The 15005-nt window shown below is 36.0% G+C and overlaps 1 pseudogene; it reads left to right on the plus strand.

The window, feature by feature from the left end:
* The window catches only part of LOC112858703 (putative ATP-dependent RNA helicase DDX43), a 28083-nt pseudogene extending 15431 nt beyond the window's left edge, over nt 1–12652 (plus strand).
* Nucleotides 12653–15005: the final 2353 nt, after the last annotated feature.

Below are 15005 nucleotides of genomic sequence, written 5' to 3' on the forward strand. Positions count from 1 at the left end.
GGACAAAGGCTAGTTGTTTCTTTTTATGAGAATTGTCTTGGAGGCCTTTTATTAAGGCCTGTTAAGAAGATTCTGCTATGTGAATGTATGAACATTTGGTTTTCATGACTGTCAAACAGCAGATGGTAGCATCAGTGACATCTCTGGTGATAGTGTTAGGCATATCTTCTAGTTGGGTCATTTTGACTGTTTAGCATCAAGTTCAGTTCCCTGGACTTTTCCAAAGTTCTTTGAGTTAGTAAGAGGCTATAATAAGGGCTCTTTTGCATAAGTCAGCTAGAGTGGACTTTGTTGTCTGCAACTAAGAATCCTGAAGTAATACAGCAATTTTAAACAATGAAAGACAGAAGCCTCATTAACGTTTCTTAATATAAGATCATATTTATTCATATGTGTATTCATTTGAAATAATTATTGAGCATAAGACACTGGGTTAGATGCTGCATATAAACTGGTGAATTAAAATAGATATCAACCCTAGATATGGAAGCTAAAATCTATTGAAGAGATATAATTAACAAGTAAATAAACAAATGAATATATGCTTGAATAATAATTAGTGCTCTGAAGAAAATCAGTAAGATGTAATAATATAATAAAAGAAGCCATTTAAGTCAGAAGAGGTTCTCTGAAAGATGAAAAGAAGCTAGCTGGTAAGAATGTGGAAGGTGCATTTTCTGTGGTTCTGAATGGTGCACTAAGAGCTTCTGGTGAATTTTATAGTCACCAGTAAAATAATAGTTAAATAAGAGTGGTTAAATAAGTAAAACCTATAATTTGGCAGAAATCGGTAGCTATTTAGTCAACTAAATTTATAGAATGTAATACTGAAAACATAGAAACATAAAAAAGCTAGCAAGAATGACTTATTTCCGGTAACTGGCCACCTACATAATTATTATATCCAAATACCACAAATAACCTCTTTTTTTCCTGATAGAAAAGGGGATGGTGATTATCTCTCAGACAACTAGATTTTTCAGTAAAACATTACTCAAGTGAATGTTATTCTTTCATTGGAAATTGTGTGACCTATTTATGGTGGTGGAGTCCCTATGACCTCATACGATAGAAAAATAAGGTGAGGAACCAATACAATTATAAATAGCAAAAGGAGAAAGCTAAAGATTGTAGAATGCCCAATTTAAACACTATCTCCTTCCACTGTCAAGAAGACTGTGATTATTGAGTTTTCTGTTACTCTTCTACAACAATCCTAATTTTACATAACTTTTATTTTATTATAGTTATTATTATAGTAAGTTATTATATATAGTATGTTATTATACAGTTTTTATAATAAGTCCTCTTACAAGGACTTACTGCTCTTAAAGTCCAAAATGATATGCTGAAGGGTTAGCAGTTAGTTCCTACAGTTTAAATAAAGAGACTGGGATTAACACTTTGAAGAACAAACTGGATCTTCCTTTTGAAGGTGAGAATTTATCCTGATCAAGAGGTGTGAAATGATTTTAGTGTTCATAATTCAGATGTAGAGCTTTCAGAGATCAGGCACATTTTTTTCCCCTTTGTATGGCCATTTGCATGTGAAACAAACTCCCTTTCTAACCTCTCCTTGGCTACACCTTTGTCCAGATAAACCTGGCAGAGCATCTTGTGAATGGGCACATTGCCATCATGGCAGATGGACTGGGCAAGCAAGTTCAAGAGCCAGAATGTATGTCACATTTGACTAAGAAGGGCACATTGACACCAGTGTATGTAGAAACAGCATTTGGTGTACATTCTCACTCCCTATGGCCAAGGGAATATGACCTAGCACTGTAGCTGAGCAATACATTAACTTTGTAAATCTAAAACATTTAAGCCTAATCACTACAGATCTATTGCCCAGAAATTATGGCTATAATTTAGACTTCTTGGGAGAAAAAATGTAAAGCTTTGTCCTAAATATTGGATATAGATATTTCTTCAAAAAAAGCATCATCATCAACCACAAATACTATATTGATCATTTGTTCTATTCATGCCATTTGTAAGGTCGTACATCTTACAAATAATCTTTCAGAGAAGAAATTTGTAGTTTTCCTTTTCACATAAGCACAGGTACATTATCTGAGCAATAGTGATTTTATATTTTATATCTTTCTTTATATAACTTATTAATATATCTCAAACTATTCTCATCCATTTCTTCAATCTCACCTTTTCTCTCCAAATGCCCTGATGTAATTTATATTTCACTTCATCGGGAATGAATATTTTGAGAAACATGTTTTAAATCATTATCAACCTCACCCCCATGCTCTTAATCCTTCCACTTTTGTGATCTCTGCCAACAATGTTATAATTATTCTGATTTAAAACATTAAGACCAACTTTAACATTAACTTGTCTTTTATTTCCATATCTAACTAGTCTTCAAAATTTTCCAATGATAAATCAATCCTCTCCTTTCCAGTCATAGTTCTTCTATTACTTTAATTCTTAACCTCATTATATCTCACCTAAACCAGGAAAGCTCTCTATTAAGTATTTAGCATAATGGCTTCAAGGTCAGACAAACCAGGTCATAAACCCAGCCAACTATTTATGAATATATGTAAGTATGTATGTATATATTTATACACATTCAACTGTTTTCTTTTTTAGCCCAACTCAGTTAAAAGTATTTTACAGAAAAACACAAATGCCATTCCTAAATACTTCAGTGTATCTCCCCTAAGGATAAGAACATTCATCTACATAACAATAGTATGGAAATATTATGAAGGCAGGCCTGGAAGGATGTCCTGATGGGTTGTTTGTGAGGATATAAAAGAAAGTCAAAGATATTTCCAGAGATTTTGGCAGGAGCAAATGGAAGTATGGAGATATCATTTACATAGGCCAGGAAAACTGCATTCAGAAGCTATTTTAGGATTATAGAGATAAATTTCCCCCCATTCTTTGCTAGAGATTGGCTGGGTCAGGCCATAATTGAAAATTCTGGAGTGTGTAAATTTCCTCGAAATTGAGGAAATCTTGCATGAGGCAAAATAAAATATCAAACCCAGGTTCTAGAATATTTTTAGTGAAATAATTTAACAAGAATCACAAATGGAAAATGGAGCCATTCCATTTAGCATGCTTTGGCTGTCTGCAGAATATCTCACTCAAATTGCTCTACAGTTTAGAATATGTAAAGGTTCCAATGTGAAGAAGTACAGACTAGGGCAGTCTCCAGAATTGGCTGAGTTAATGGTTAGGGCTGTGACCAAAAATCCAAGTTCTTTCTACATCTCTGTGCTATCATCCTACTTGTGGACTTCATTTTTATGTTGGTTCCCATCATATTCTTAAAACAGCTGCTGGAAGTATCTATGGCAATGTTTATTTATTTGTGTCCAGTGGAAGGTCAAGAGAGAAGGTGCTTGCCCAAGCATGGATTATAATTCCCTCTTTTAGTCATGTTTGGTCTGCTTGAGTTACCATTTCAACAATTACTGAGATCGCGCTCTGGAATTAGGAATGAGAGAGATAACAATAAGTAAGTAAGAATGTAAGTTAAGTAAGCAAATAAAAATAAAAACCACAATATGTTATTGGGAAGAAGGTAGGTAATCAACAAAAGTCATTACTCAGAAAGTTCTCTTACCTCTCCAAATACAACCCATCCCCTGAGACATATACTCTTCGTATGTTTTTTATCATAGATTAATTTTTCCTGCTGAAGGGCTTCATATAAATTGAGTCATATGGTATGTACTCATTTGGGTATGGCTTTTTTTCTGCAAAATTATTAATGTGTCTCTCTGTGAATTGCTTATTTTTATTCTACAGTAGCACTCTCTTGTATGAATGTAGCACATAGTATTGGGTTGTTGACACTTTTTGGAATAGGGGATAAAGCTACTATAATTATTGTGAACAAGTCGTTGGGGAACTGCACATATATTTTATTTCTGTGGGTAAAAAATCTAGAAGTAGAATGTCTGTGTCATCGGATAGTCTATGTTCAACTTAATACAAAAAAACTACCAAATCTTTATTCCAAGTGGCTATACATTACTGGTCCTGAATATAACAGAAGAAGAGACAAGGTCTGCAGCATTAGCATTTTTGGTTATGGATTTGTAAAACAAAATTTAAATTATTATGAACTAATGCCTCATTTCCAAATTACCATGTGTACAGAGAGGTGTGAGACATAGGTTTTATAAACAGGGTTGATGAATCCAAAACTGCTAGCATGTGGTATTTGAAGCCCAGAAAAGAAAGTGTCTATGTGTCTTCCTGATGAAATGAGTACTCAACACTCTCTTAAAGATTCAGAAATTGAGTGTGCAGTGACATTTGGTCACTACAGTAATGGAGGGGCAAGGACGCAGGACTGGAGATAATTCCTCATTTTTAAATAACATGAAATTCCGAGAAAAATAATATCCGCCGAATGGCTTGTGTTTTCACTGAGTTAGGAAAGGCCTGGTTCCTTGCTAAATTACAGACATAATCAGTTTTACCTCCGTGCGATGGGCAGTCACACTATCCCCGGTAGGTCGGCCTTTGACTCAGCTGTGTGTTCCTTCACTAGAAACTGACTGACAACTTCATGTCCATTTATGTGTCATCATCTGTTATAAATTGAATGTTTGTGTCCTTCCAAAATTCATATGTTGAAATATTGACTTTCACTGTGATTGTACTAGGAGCCACGGCCTTTTGGAGGTCATTAGGTCATGACAGTGGAACCCTCCCGCATGGATTTAGGACCTTATAAAGAGACTCCAGACAGCTCTCTTGCCTCTGCTTCCATGTGAGGATGCAGCAGCAGAGAGCTATCTGTGAACCAGAAGTGACCAAACATGGAACCTGCTGGCACCTTGATCCTAGATTTTCCAGCTTCCAGAGCTGTGAGAAATAAACGTCTGCTGTTTAAGCCACCAGTCTGTAATATTTTTGTTATAACAGCCTGAACAGACTTAAACACCATCCATCTGGGGTGTGGGTGAAGTCTAAGATATTCAATTTTAATATATACATAGAGTTGAAAAAGTCTGTTTGGTATGGCATAGTAGTTTTATGTATTATTTTGGCCTATGCTTTACCTCACTATGAGCCCTGAAAAATGAACATTTTGAGATAATACAGCTCTTTCCTTCATCCTTTCTTTTCCTCTCCTTTTTTCTTTTTCTTTTCCTTTTATTTCTTTATTTCCTTTTCTTTTTTACTATCAATGATTTAAAGCTGGATTTTTGTCTATATCCCCTAGTTTCACGACCTCATAAATATAACACTGTGTACTTCTTATCTCCTAGATAGAAATTGTTTGTGCTGTATGACTCTATTTTATCTAACATGCGTAAAAGGTCCCCACCATCAGTTCAAAAATATATTCTTGTTACTCCATGTATGCATGTGATTTTGGGGATCCTGGTCACTAAATGAAAGCTGGTGCACAGCCAGAGTTTAAAAGTGTCAACTCTGTTTAAAATGTGTTTTGTTTCCTTCATGTGCATGATGCTTTGTTACTGACAGACAAAAATAAACAATTATAGGCCTAATGTAATAATTGTTTCCACTCTGTTTTGAATAAAACCAGTAGATTGAGGTCACTGTTTTTATTAGAGAAAATATGATAATGTGATTATTGTATTTCTAGCTTGAGATCTAGATCTCTGTTTTGATGCAGTAACTACTGTGGGAATCATTTGCTCTGTGAGTTGCAGGTGTTTTTTAGGTGCTTTCTATATTTATTCATGGGGACGGACATGAGTTAGGAGAGTGTGTATCATTCTTTGTAGCCCCTTTGTGAAAATAATTAAAATTTCCTAGGCAAAATAACTTTCTCTCTCTTCCTTTTTTTCCCCCTTTCTCCCTTCTTTCTTCCCTCCCTTTCTTTCTTCCTTTCTTATTTGACTCTCAGACAGATTATTTGAGCTTGAGCTGAGTCTCTGGGGCCACCTTTATGTCTCCAGTCACTTGCACAGGGCTTACAATGCTCCACTTACAGGATGCTTCATCCAGCTTCACCATTTTCTTTTCTTTCTTTTTATTTTTTAAGTTTATTTATTTTTAATAGAGAAAGAGAGGGTGGGGGGGGGCAGAGAGAGAGAGGGAGACCAAGGATTCGAAGCCTGCTCTGCGCTGACAGACAGCAGCAAGCCCAACGTGGGGCTCAAACTCACAAACCAGGAGATCATGACCTGAGCCACCCAGGTGCCTCATGTCTTCACCATTTTCTCATCATCACTCTAAACTTCTGCAGCTGCTATCATGCCAGACCCAGACAGCTTGATTTCTCCCTTCATTTTCCTAAATCATTACACAAGGTTATTGCATATTACCAACACTTACCAAAGGGGTAGCAAAGGGTAATTAGAGCCCAAGGAAGAAGAAAATTTCAAATTCAAATAGAAACCACTAACCTGAAAATTTATCATCTCTTCTATGCCATAGGGAATTTCTTGCTTCATTAGATCTCAGCTTCTCACCATCTCCTTGGGCCTCTTTCTCTAACCTGATATCCTTTGCTATTTCCACTAGGCTACCAAATTCAAATCCTCACATTGCTATTATTTCTCATGCAGAACAATTTCATCTCCTGTCTTGTTCTCATTCTCAACTTTCCTAGTGTCGTGGACTCAGCAAGTTTCTACTATGTGTTTAATATAGTGAAAGCAATGAAAACCATTTTCTTTCCTTAAGAGCAATTTTTAATCCTGCTACATCTTTAGTTATGGACCTACCTCTTTTTCCCTGTGTTGACATTTCTTATCCATAGCCTCATTCCAATTATAACTTAATCAAAGTTCTGAACTCAATGATTGAAATCATTTTTGAATAAACTCAGTTTAAAAAGCAATGAACAGGAACCACGTTGCATTCAGATTAAATTTTCCTTCAGATGGCCCAAAGTAGTTTTCTCTTCATATTTAAATATTAAACTGGGCATACAAGAAGGGGTTGCCAAGTAGTATAAAGCAATTATTAACAAAATAGTAAATCATAGTAAATTGAAATATCAATCTAGTACTATTTTTCTTAGCTTTGTAAGGGACATGGTTAACTGAAAGTTTGGGTGATACAAACCAAAGATACCTTTTTAATACAGCTCCCCTATATTTTTGCCTTTCTATTGCTAAAGTCCATCCTGCAAAGATACATTGGTGTCTGCAGCAGTTTCCACCACTTTAACATGACTTGACTTTCCAGGAAGTTTCTTTCTCAGTCTGCTGAGCAGATGAAGAGATGGCTTGAAGAGAGATGGCTGCTTATGATCCCACTTCCGCAAAGCACTTAGGAAAGACCTAGAAAGTGCTTAACTAATGTTAGCTGTCATTAGTAAAGAGAGGTAGCATAGGTAGTAGTGAAAAGACTCAGCTCTGGAATGACACTGCCTGTATTTGAATCCGGACATACCACTCACGACTTCTGTGATCTTAGGCGTTAGCTTAAATTTTCTGGGACTCAGTTTCCTCATCTGTGAAAAAAAAGAAGTCAATAATAATAACAACTATATTAAGACATTGGTCAGAGGATTAAATTACTTAATAGAATGTAAAATGCTTAGGATGGTGCTGGTGCATTGTAGGTGCTTAGTAAGAGGTCCCTTCCTCTAGTTTTGTTTTCTCCAGATGTGACCCAGGCTCACTTTGTCTATACGTCATGATTTTGATTTTTCAGAGGCTGGTGAAGACTTTGTAACTGTAGTGAGTACTGCATCAAGACAGTAGTTTTGGGAGAGAGCCTGCATTAACAGGATTTCTGCTACTATTATAGGCTAGGTATGGATCTGCCAAGAAAACTTTAGAAAGGGGTCCTCTTGGGGAATCTCAAGGATGTGTGTGATGATACCAGTGGAGGTTTGGTGGTGTATATTCCATATCCAAATCGAGAAAAGTTAAAAAAAAAAAAAAAAAAAGAGTCCAGGCCTGAATGAAATAAAATGTCTTTTATCTGGGGATCTCACAAGTTTCAACAACTCATTACAGGAGGAAAATGGAAATCTTGCCGTGTGAACCTTTTCTTTTCATTTTGCCTTTTTAAATGCTTATTTCTTTGAGGGGGAGGGGAGGCAAAGAGAGAGGGAGAGAGAAAATCCCAAGCAGGCTCCAGGCCCTGTGAAGAGCCTGATGAGGGGCTCGATCCCACTACTGTGAGATCACGACCTGAGGAGAAACCAAGTCAAACGCTTAACTGACTAAGGCACACAGACACCACCATTTCTTCTTCTTCTTCTTCTTCTTCTTCTTCTTCTTCTTCTTCTTTCTTTAGTGCTCACATTTGAAAATGTTGCTAGTCTAAGTGTATATAGTGCTTTGCATTTATTCATCATGCTTCTGTTTTGGCAAATGGAGGTCATGAGGACTTTATTAGGATTTTCTGAAAGGGTCATGGGAGGCCTTTTTATTCCACTAGTGTGTCCCTAGCCCCTGGCACTGGTTAGTGGTGTTTATACGTGGAATGAGTTTGGTGAACCTTGATAAGGCTTTGACCATCTCGCTGGGAACCCTATTTTGGACTTATTTTAATTTTGTGAGTCTTTCATTCTTCAGTTTCTAGAATTGGGTTTGGAATTTGTTGGCTCTGTTTGGCAGTATGCAGCTTCTGATTTGTAATGGAGGGCTGGGATAATATTCATACATCTGCTAGGAGGTAGGAATTGAGCCAGGGCAACTGCTTGAAAGCATTTGACTTTTGACAACACAGACCGGCTGTTTTTGCTTCCACATATGCAACTCTGTGAACAAAGGCAGAGGGGGAAGTGATGAGTGTGGTATGTGGCCTCTTATTTACTATGAAGCAACTGTGCAATTTACTGGCATCTCCAAAAATCTAGCTGTGTGACGCTGTGGCTATATGCATGGAAGTGGGTGTAAAGCTGAATAAATGGGCAAAAATGAGCAAAAATCCCAGCACCTTTTGGATCTTGGCTGGATTAATGAAGTGGCCTCCACATGAAGCAGAACAAAAAAATAAATGGATTCAGAAGAAGAAGAAAGCCAATGTCATACAAGTCCACAAAACCAGAACTGAACATATGATCTTCTAAAGGCTGCTCTAACATTTTAAAAGGAATCGGCATCATAGAAATACTACTGACAGGGTTTTCCTTGGAGCAAACTTTTCCTCTACACTATCTCATACTCAAGTTGCATGCTTTAATTGAAATCAGACTTTAATGCTTAATGTACATAGATTTATGTTCTTAAATGAAAACCCCAAGATAATTTTTGATTGTGTCAAGCAGCGTAGTACATGAGTCACTTGTTAGTTCACTGATGGTAACGAATAGATTTACTATGGCCTAAAACAAACAAACAAACAAACAAACAAACAAACACGATGTAAATGTTGGAAATGCCTTTAATATTAAAAATAGAAATGGCTTTAGAACCCATTGGTTTGGTTGTGTTAAGAAAGTGAGAATTGAGATACTTGCCTCAATTAACCCCATTGCTCACTCAAAGTCATTTACTCAGTGACTCCTGAGTGCAAGGCACATTGCTGGCTCTGATGTTACTGCTGCATAAGGCTTATCTCTTAGCTTGGAGAAGATGACAAACTAAAGAAAAACCAACACTGAACAAGTAATCATGATAAACCAGAATTATGCATTCTCTGACAGAGGCATCAAGCCTGTATGTACACACCGTCAGGGGGCTGGGCCTCAGCTGCACTTCCGATGCTTATAAATGCTTTAGTTTTTGGTTATTCACCTCTCTGAACCTCAGTTTCCTTCCTCAAATGGAGATAAAAGTAATACTTAACTCATTGGGTTGTTGTGAATATCAAAGAAATCAATCTCTACGATATGTGTCAAAGTACCCAGCATATACTAAGTCCTGAGTATATATTTTATTATTATTAGTTTTGATACCTATCTGAGAAATTGAAAACATAATGCAAACATCCTGATCTTTCATATATCTTGTACATGATAATCTCATCCGTGTATTTATTTCATTGGTTTAAGAAATATCATAATGATGTCTGTATGGATTCTAAATATTCATCCATTTCATGACAAATCTATGTGCTATTTATATATCAGTGCTACACAGCTAGCTCATATCTAATGTAAATGGATTCAGCTCCTCTTACATCTAACTTAAATACTCAACATTTCCACTTGAATTTCTTTAGTTATGATTGTTTTGGCCACATGTGACCAAGAAAACAAATAAATAATGGTGCATAGGCAAGATAGAGTTCATTTTTGCCTCAAGTAAGAGAAGTCTGGAGGTAGAATATCCAGGGCTGGTTATGATCAGGGAGCCAGGTCCTTTCTGACTTTCTCCTTAATTCTTAAAGTACAGGTCTCTTCCACCAGCTCCAAGATGACTGCCCAAGTATGTCTGCATCCCAACAATCAGAAAGGATAAGGAGATAGAAAAGAAGAGTCAAAGACACCTTCTTGACATCTGGTAAGGAAGTTTCTCATTTAGCTTCCTCAGAACAATTATTTTTATATCTTTCAGCCATAACATAGGCACATAGCCATAACTAGCCCCATGAGAGGCTGGAAGTGTGTTTTTTATGTGAGGCATCCATGTGTCCAGCAAAGAGTTGGAGTCTAATGTTAACAGAGCAGCAGTAACAGGATAGTGGAGGAGAATGCATTAATCAGTCAGCCAGTTTGGATAGAACTGAAGTAGAAGGAAAGACCATGAACTTCAAAGTTGACTGCCTCTTACTGGTTAGATAACTTTGGGTATGAAGCTTAATATTTCTATGCCTTAATTTATTTATCAGGATCTTAAGTATGTTTCAGGAACAAACGAGTTAGTGCACATTGACACTTAGAACAGTGCTGTGTATGTAAAACATGCTTATTTTAATGTATGGAAAGCCACTGGAGAAGACTGAGTAGGAGAATGCTGCCATCTGAGCAAAGTGTTAAAATGATCACTCAAGCTGATTGCAGGAAAAATATACAGATGGAAAACATGCGTAGATGTACAGAAAAGCATTAGATTACTACCATAGAAGCAGTGATAAGGGAACAAAATGGTGCCAGTGGAGTTGTAAGGCGTGGTTGTAGTTAGGATGTATTTTGGTGATGAACAAATAGGACTTATGTGGGCTGACAAATAAGAGGTGAAAAGACTATCTTTTTTATGACTATGCCATCAAAACCATCATGTCCCCTCAGTCACATTATATACACCACAATATCTTGCACATGATAAGGGCTACACAAATGTTCTGGTCAGTTCAATTGGAAAATTAGCTGCTCCCCCAATTATTTGGAGGGCCTCCCATTCATTCTCAGATACACACTTACTTATACCAGGATCATAATGTTATAATCATATCAGTTTAGTGAAAGGTGTTCTAATTAATATATAACGAAGTCATTTAAGTGGATCAAATTTTAAATAATCATGTAATTCCTCCTAAGAACTTAAAAACTTCTGTACCATGCTTTAAATAAAAATACATTTAAAATAGATAATATTACTATCAATATAGAGTCATTATGGTAGAGTGAAAAGAATAGGACTTTATAAGCAGGCTGTCTGAGGTTCCAATACCAGTCTTCTAAGTTTTCTTATTTTTTGAGTTTTATTTCCCAAGTGTTTCCAGTTCAGGTCTCTGTATGGCACCTTTTCTAAGGCCTTCTAATTCAGAGATTTTTGTTGCTGCTGTTATGCCACCCATTTAAATTATAATTAAGGTAGTTATCAAATTATTGGCTCAATACTATTTTCCTTTACTATTTGAGGAATATTATACTGTCTCCTTGTATCCACTGACATTGACATTCTTTGATCCTTGCACTTTTATACATGATCACTTTCTATGGGCTTTAGTGTTTTCACCTTTCACATTATCTATCCCCTTTGTCAATGTATAGATCACTTAGATTTGTGATCTTTCATCTTTCACTTGTCTTTTTTTATGCTTTTAATTTTCTGGGGCTCCTGTTATCTGATATTGGCATCTCTATCTCTCTGTGTATACCTTCCATGTCTCTTTATCCCTCTCTGCTACCTTTAGGAGAGTTCATGCATCTGATCTTCTGACTCACTAATTTGTTCTTCAGCAGATTGCATCTTACTACTTATGCACTATATTGTCTCATTTGTTTTACTCCATTTTTCTTCTTTTTGATTCATGACTGCGATTTATTTCTGATTTACATTTGCTCCCATCTTTACTTATGTACAAACATATTATTTTAAATAACTTGTGTGCCCATTTCAGTAACTCTGTTCGGAGTGATATGTTTTCTAGTAAGTTACTTTATATTTAAGGTAGTCATGTAGCTCAAGTGTCCAGTTACTTTGCCCTGTGGCTTCATGCCCTTCTAGGGAGAATTATCAGCCACACTGTCTGCAATGTGTATTAGGAAGGACTAAAGTCAAGAGTTATCCGTGTTGGTCACAAGGAGTTTAGGGAAAACTGAACACCGAGTGCCAGAGTGGCTGACTCCAAAGCCACACTCTGCCAAAAATTGTCTTGAGTGAGGTATCATTATAAATCCTTACTGAGAAGCAGCTTTGTGGGAGTATTGTCTCCAAGCTGTAATCTAATCATACTGGATCTTTGAAAAGGAAGTAGTGGAGGAATGAATTTTCATGGTCTTCTGGTCAATCCTTCAACTTCTCGTCTCAGTAGGGAGCAGGACTTGTGCTCACCTGATAATCCTCCCATGGACTTCTGTGCTAATGTCTGGAATGCTGTTGTTGGTTGGTCTGATTGAAAGGGCCCAGTATGACTTTCTAAAGTCTGTGCTGGAGAGAGGTAAAAACGGAATATAAAACTCTGCTTCCCACTTCCTGACATGGATGGTTGCCTTTGCCTCTGGGTTGGCCCGCTCACCCTCATTCTTCCTGCCTCTAGCACCTACCAGTGGAAGAAAATGGTCTGTCTCCCCAGGGGGTTGTCATTTCTACTGTTGCTGGAGTTTTGTTGTTTTGTTGTTGTTCCTTTTAATTCCTAGTTTAAGTCCAAGTTCTTCTCTGGCTCCGGTAGCTTTTCTGGATTGATTTCATAAAAGGAAACAAGCAGTCCATGCCAGTTCATTATCTAGTGTGATCCTTTACTCTTTAACAGACAGAAGGCCACAGGCCTTCAGAGATCTTCAGAGAAACTGAGCATATCTATTTAGGACAACGTGATCTCTCATTTTCATATTAAGGCTTTGATAATTATTTTTACAATTTTGCTTAAATGTCCTTCCTAAAACAACATTTTCTTTCATTTCCCCCCTAATTATTAGACAATGAAAGTGTATAATATTTGCTTGTAAAACTGCCCATACTTATGCAACTTGAAAAATTAACTTTCTAAAATATAAGCTCTATTCTATTGTCACACATTGTGAGATGATAAAACTGTAGGTCTACAATGTGATGCATTATAGTTATATTTTGTCTTTATTGCCAGAGCTTTGCAAAAACACATACTTCACTAACAAAGTAGATAAGTAGTAGGCTTGACTACAAAAATATTGCAAATGATGTTAGAGGAAGTGACAGCTCTCTGATCTTCCAAATTTTGTAGAAACAATTGCTGTGAAAAGAGATTATTATTTTTTCTCCCTATCTATTTATTATTTCTTCTTCCTGACTTTGTTGAAATGAGTTTTTGTTTGATTATGAAAAGGTACATATTTCAGCAATCCAAGCACAATATAGAACATGAGGTAGTTAAAGACTCAATGTTTCACTTATTTTGTTTGTTTCAGGAGTCCAGGGCCAATTATAATGATAATATATTCATTAATGAGCTTATCTAGATGAAGCTAATGGACATGATTCATTGGACTTTAAAGAAGCACATTAAATAGTGACGGGAATTTTTTAATGATTGAGAAATGTAGGCTCGACTGGAAAGGAGGAGGTTGAAGGAGGGAAACAAAATATGTGCTGGTTTTCTAGGCTAGACCCTCACTCTACTATATAATTTGGAAGTTAACCTGGCACATTCTGCAGTTGTTTAAAACACATTTATTGAATGTTTTACAATTATGTGTTTTCCCTGTTTGCTTGGGTAGGTGACCTTTGGTTCAGCTTCTGAGTATGTACACAATTTAATTGAAGCTTTTAGAGAGTTCTAAGGAAATGGAATTAGTTTTCAAGATGTTGTCTCTTGGAGAAATCTAGCCAGGGGGCGTGAAGGTTCTGAGGTTAAATAGCTCTCTATGTAACAGTAGGACTATACAATTTATTTTCTTTACTCCATTTTCTTTTCTCTCTTGCTGTATTTATATTCTTCTCTTTTTGGTAAGTGTGTATTGTGAGATAACTAGAAACAGGACTAGAATCGATTAGACAGAATGGAATATGACCTTAAATAAGTCAGTTTCAGATTATATATATAAAAACCTAAGAGATTTATTTTGTTATATATATTATGATTAATACAACCACCACATATAGTATTATTAAATGAAACTGGTTTTAAAAAGCCATACAACAAAATATGTAATTAGGAATTATTTCCAAAGCCAATGCTATTTAAAAAAGTCCTTTTTAGTGGAAAAATTATTTTTATAATATTAGAGTTTTTAATTGCATAAGATATTTACAAGCAAGTCTAATTAATATAATAAAAGAGTTATATTAGTAGTAGCATTATGTTTATATGGTTAGTACAAAAATGAAATGTAATTTAGGGAAAAGAAAATAGATTTTGTAGGTTCTAAACATATTGAGATGGCAGTTTCTGAATAAGGAATTCAGGTGTGATAGAGTACAAATAACATAATTAAAATAATGTACAGACTTCAACGGGGATGACTGTTAGAGAGTACTTGTTCGTATTTTAGCCCCTGCTGTGTTTGTAACGAAATCAGACATCTTTCTAGACTAATATTTTGTGTAAAATACTCCTTATCCATTTCATATATTGGGAGAAAAGATGAAAAAAGAGAATGAAAGAAGAGAGAGGTTTTAAGTCCTGTTTATGTGCAGTAAAACTCAACTGGACTGAATTGGTGACACGAAGGAACAATCTTCCAGGCAAGAATACTATATTACCCAACGATTACACCTGAGACATTTAGTTTGCTGGTTATTACATGATAGAGGGGAAAAAAAAAGGTTTTCTAT

Source organism: Puma concolor, chromosome B1 (assembly GCF_028749965.1).
Source record: "Puma concolor isolate L17-30 chromosome B1, mPumCon1.1.hap2, whole genome shotgun sequence".
Classification (NCBI taxonomy): Eukaryota; Metazoa; Chordata; class Mammalia; order Carnivora; family Felidae; genus Puma; species Puma concolor.